This window comes from Martes martes, assembly GCF_963455335.1.
Source record: "Martes martes genome assembly, chromosome: 5".
NCBI classification, from domain to species: Eukaryota; Metazoa; Chordata; class Mammalia; order Carnivora; family Mustelidae; genus Martes; species Martes martes.
In genome coordinates, this window is record NC_137892.1 from 33,346,225 (window position 1) to 33,352,224 (window position 6,000).

Sequence of the window (6,000 nt, forward strand, 5' to 3'; positions counted from 1 at the left end):
TGGTCTCTGTTGGAGAGGGGCATTTTGGTAGATACGGTTGATCTGAAGTTGGTGTTCTAACAGTATTATGGCTTGGTTTCTGCTCCTGCAAAGTGAGAGAAAGGAAGTGATTCAGGAGCAGGAGTAAGAACAGATAACATTTACTGAGAACGTTTACTGAAGACTCAATATAAAAAAGATTCAATATCGGGGCACCTGGATTGCTCAGTGGGTTAAAGCCTCCGCTTTCGGCTCAGGTCATGATCCTAGGGTCCTCGGATCGAGCCCCGCATGTCGAATAAATAAATAAAATATTTTAAAAATAAATAAATAAATAAATAAATAAAAATTTAAAAAAAGATTCAATATCAAAAGACAGAGTTGTGGAAAAAAGACACACAGCTGGACTTGTGCCAGTACAATTTCTTTATTTCAAGGATAAAAACAAAACCCTACAGACACCAAGATAGGAAATTAAAGTTATATATAATGGAAACAAAACTAGACTGATAGTTGAACTTCTTAGTAAACAATAGAAGTTTTCTGAGGAAAAAGAATTGTGACCAAAGTTGTGACCCAGATTATCCTTTATGTGATGGTAAAAGAAAACAAAAGTTCTAAAAGATTTTATTTATGAGAGAGAGAGCTCACGTACATAAGCAGGCAGAGAGGTAGAAGGACAAGCAGGCTCCCCAATGAGCAGGAAGCCCAAGTCTGCCTAGATCCCAGGACCCTGAGATCATGACCTGAGCTCAAGACAGATCCTTAACTGACTGAGCCACCCAGGCACCCCAAGAAAACAGTTTTAAACAAGCTAGGATTTAGAAAGTATATCCCCAATTTGGCTTTTCTAGAAAACAGTAACTAAGGACATAGTCCAGTCAAGCCAAATTATATTAACATAATTGAAGTGAAGAAAGTGAAAGGCATGTAACATAGAGGAAACAGTGGTGAACACTTACATCTAATTTATATTTAAATTCAGATAATTATCGATAATGTGATGGTGAAGCCAACTGCAATTGTTAAAAAAAATTCTGAAAATTAATAACAAGTCAGTACTTGTTAATATTGGAACAGAGAATTTGCAAAGAACTTAGGGTTCCAACTGAAATAGTGAGTTTCTAAAATCATTTTAGCTGCTGCACCACCAGGGCTTTCATAGGACCCCAACTTCTCATTCTACTGCCTCCTCATTCTTTTTGTGCTCCCCTATCTCTACTCCTCAGCCCCCCATTGCCTGGGTACCCCGAGAATCCCAAGTTCTTACCTCTTAGGCAAATCTGTTAAATTTTCTCTAACCCTCCTCCCACCTAAATTCCAGGCTTGGCTTTACCGATCCCCAAACCATCAAGGTCCTCAGCTCAGGAAAGGGACCTCTCAGAACCTTCCTTTAACAAAATGCACCCTGTCTGGAAGGAAGTTGTAATTTTATTTTATTTTAAGATTTTTTTATTTAATTTGACAGACAGAGATCACAGGTAGGCAGAGAGGCAGGCAGAGAGAGAGGAAGGGAAGCAGGCTCGCTGCTGAGCAGAGAGCCTGATGTGGGACTCGATCCCAGGACCCTGGGATCATGACCTGAGCTGAAGGCAGAGGCTTTAACCCACTGAGCCACCCAGGCGCCTGGAAGTTGTAATTTTGAATAAAAACAGTTCCTTTTGTTCTGTAAATACCAAGTCATCTGTCAAACACTGAGTCTTACTTGTTCTATGGTTTTTGCTAATATTTTGTAACTTTGATTCATCCATTGATGTTAAATCATTTGAAATTTAAAGAAAGTCATAAATGATGTTAATCCTTTTTCATTATTTTTTAAAAAAGATTTTATTTACTTATTTATTTTTCAGAGGGAGAGAGCACAAGCAGGGGGAGCAGCAGGCAGAGGGAGAAGCAGGCTACCAGCTGAGCAAGGAGCCCAATGTGGGGCTCAATCCCAGGACTCTGGGATCATGACCTGAGCCAAAGGCAGATGCTTAACCGACTGAGCCACCTACGCATCCCTTTTTTCATTATGTTTGATGCCTTCTATCCAGAATTATACTGTCTGACATAAATTTGCCTTAACTGCTTTCTTTGCATTTGCCTGTGCAAGTGTGGTTGTACTTTTAATTTTACCCATTCTTGATCATTTTAGTGTCTTTTATTAATGGTATTAAGTTGGAGGACTTTTTTTTACTTGACTCCAACCTGAGAGTCATTAGTTTATTATATATGTTTAATCCATTTATTGCTGTGGTATTACACAGTCATTTTATGCTTCTTTGTGGCCAATTCTCCATCTCTCCCTTTCTTTGATATCTTGATCAAGTATTCTGAATTGTTCTCTTTGGTTAGTGATTTAGGTGAACATTTTATTAACATTGGGGTTACCATTAAACTGAAAAATTGAATTTGTATTTTTCTAAGTTAAAAGTAAAATAATATCTATTGATACTGTTTCCATAAAACTAGAAATTTAGCATGCTTTTACATCTTCTCTCCCCTTGTAACTCATTTCCCAATTTGGGTTAGAATAATCTGGAGTTTAAGATTATGAAAATTATTAAACATTTCATCTTTTCAGTTTTGAGTTATGTAGACATTTATACTGAGATTACCAGATTAACCACAATTATTAACATTTATTCAGCTTTACATGTTTTATTGCTCAATTTTGTTTCCTTAATACTTTTCCATGTATTTTAATTGTTTGGGCAGCAGGAATACTATGGTAAAACGTATCATGGTTTCTGGTTGCCCAGAGCTTCCAAAATGCCCCTCATGGATTTGGAGAGTTCATGTTTTATGAATCCAGCTTCCTCCATGGGGAGACCAAAATTTGAAATTTCCCGGACTCTATAGGCATGTGACAGCTTCTGCCAATCATGTCCACTCAAGCAAGACTTCAATCCAAACGTGAACAGCGTAAGGAAGCAAGTGCTGCAAGTAATCTTACTTTATGCTGAGGATGGTGTCAGATGGTTCTGGCCTTTCGGGGAAACAAGGGGAAAATCTTTATTGAAGCAGTCTCGCAGATGGTTGGGTATCCTTTCTGCTGTTTGGCTTCCAAGAATGATTTTTCTAGCCCTCATACAGATCCCGAGAGCTACCTAATATTCTTTAAATGATTATCTTATCTTTTAGAGGTCTTGTTAACAGCTGTAAGAATCCTGCATCATACAACTATTTCAGATAAATTAAATGTTAGTTTAGCTGGTTTCAAAATTCTTAGGTAATATTTCCATTCCCTTCCAAATACTGCACACATTGTTCTATTGTTGTTATTTTTTTTTCTTTTTTGGCATTTAGTATTGCAGAGAAATCTGATACCAACCTATTTTTTTTTTTGATAGGCAGCCTATTCCTCCCTCCCCATAGATGTTTTAAGAAAGTTTTTGAAATTAAAAGTTTAAGAAAGTTTTTGAAATTAAAAAACTAAGGTGGGTCTAAATGTGGTTTTCTGTTATTTCAAGTTAACTCAGCCTAATGGTACAAGATGTTTCAGTTCCAGCACTCAATCACCAACAAGAAATTTCCTTTGTGACTTCTATATCAAGTTGATTGGCTCTTTTTTTTTTTTTTTTTTTTTTTTAAAGCAAGGAAAGTCTTTGGTCACTAGCTAGTTGATGATGAGTCTCTCTTCGGTCGAGTATCCACTGTTGGTGCAAACAGCCATGGTCAGGGGAAAAGACTGGGTACATGGTTCAGCGACCAGCAGTGGGCCTAAGGGTTTAGAATCCAATAGGTAGTGTAGATGGGCCAGGTAATGCTTGGCAAGAGTTATTTTTAACTAATGCTGCTTTATATTCAATGGTTACCTTCACCAGTTTACACTATGTTGAATATTTTTAATTACGAAGAAGTAACAATCACATAATTTAGGAAAGTAATTGAATAGTAATTGAATAGTCACAAATGGAGAGAAAGAATTATCCTGAATATCAGAGAAAAGAAAGTGTATTTAGCACCAAGAACAATATAATACACATAGAACATACAGGTTGAAAGAAGCATCAATGGCCTAACAAAAACCAGGATATAGTTTTATAGACCACAGAACAGTTAAGAGAATGGCAGGAAAATGACCTGATGTTACAGGAGGTAAAGTCCATAGTTTTTAACACTACATAGTATTTTAAGGTCAGCATAGTATGAGGGAATTAGAAGTTAAAAAATAATTTATATACTCTATTTCAGCCACCATGACTTTCCAAAAATTATTTGGTAAATTTTGATGATCTGACTACACACATGTTCTTCACCTCTTGGTAATTTCCTTTTTGCATTTCTAGCACTGCTTTTTCCTATTTTAGATACAAAGCAACTATGTGATAACATGAATTCAGATACAGTGCAACTGGCTCTCATCCTCAGCAAAAGCTTCATCTTCACTTAAACTTGTGGTAATAGGATCTTTATTTTATGGAAAAAAATCTTGACTTATAGTGCTATTTGTTCCAGTTGGGCTTAATCTTTCATTTTATTATTCCCCTCTTATTGACCTTCCTTTTACTACCCACGTAGTTTGGAAAGTTTGTTCTCAAATACCAATCTGCCAGTTGTTTGTTAATCGCTCCTACTGTATATTAGCAAATCGGGCACATTTTCCTCTGAAATAATTCTGAGGACAGAATTATTAGTCTTTCTGATATCTTCTGATGGTCTCTTCTGATCTTACTGCAGATCCAGATTAGGGATTTGCTGAACTTTGCCTTTTCAAAAACTGTTCCAAAGGTAACACGAGCCAATCTCTCAAAAGTCATTGTCTTTAGATTTCATGTCTGCTAAATTTGTCCACTGTTGGGAGTTGAGATGGATGGCTCTTATTCAGATTGTATAGCTTCATATTTGTGCCTAAAGTAGGGGACAGTTTCTTTGTTGGAATACTTTGTCAGATTAAAAGGCCTGGTTGAGAGGAAGAGCTACAATCTAAGACAATCACTCAAGGAGCTTCATTATAACTTAGGGCAATCAATCTCCAAGTGTGCTTCTCAGACCAGCAGCATCAAGCATCACCTGAGAACTTGTTAGAACTGCGAATTCTTGGGCCCTACTCAGAATCAGAAACTTTGGGGATTGGCCCAGCTACATCTTAATAAGCACTTCTGGTGACCCAAATGCAATCTAGTTTGGAAACCACTGCTTTGCTGCAGTCTAAAGCTAGATAGAGCACTGTCTCTCTTAACAGATATCATAACTAATTCCCAACACTGGGCTCAGTATACCATTTTCAACAAGCATAAACTGGGAATATTTAGCCTATCAGTTATGACAGCACCCTGTGAACTTCTGAAAGTAGAAATGAAATTTGCCCCCTTCCTAATTAAGAGCTATTTTAACAGAAGAGTCTCATACAACAACTTTTTCCTCAATGGGCAATGTAGACTGACTTGACATTCTCATAGGAGGCACTGCCTACAGTATTACTATTCCTGAGTTTTCTGGTGTGTGGAAGGCACCCTCTTTTCATTTCCAGCCTTGATAGTGGGTTTTTTTTTTCCTTCCTTGGAAAAAGGCAGTTTTATTCTAGTTGACTAACATCCCATCTCTTTCCATAAAAGTACCTGGAAGTGCTCATAATAACAGGCAAGCAGTAATTCAGAAAAACAGAAAATCAGGACCAAAAGAGGAAAGAAATACAACCTATATGCCCACGTATTACTGTTAGAGAAAGCAGCCTTTGAGAAAAAGATAAACTATTATTATTCACAAATGATTTCATTCAGATAAAAGGACAAAAATTTAAGTGTTGATATATTCCATCTCTGATAAGAGGAATTTGAGAGGCTGGGCGGGGAGTTTGAGGGGTAGGGAAGGAAAAAATGAAACAAGATGGGATCGGGAGGAGACAAACTATGAGACTCTTAATCTCACAAAACAAACTGAGGATTGGTGGGGAAGGAAGAGGGTGGCTGGGTTATGGGCATTGGGGAGGGTATGGGATATGGTGAGTGCTGTGAAATGTGTAAGCTTGACAATTCACAGACCTGAACCCCTGGGGCAAATAATACATTATAGGTTAATAAAAATAATTAATAA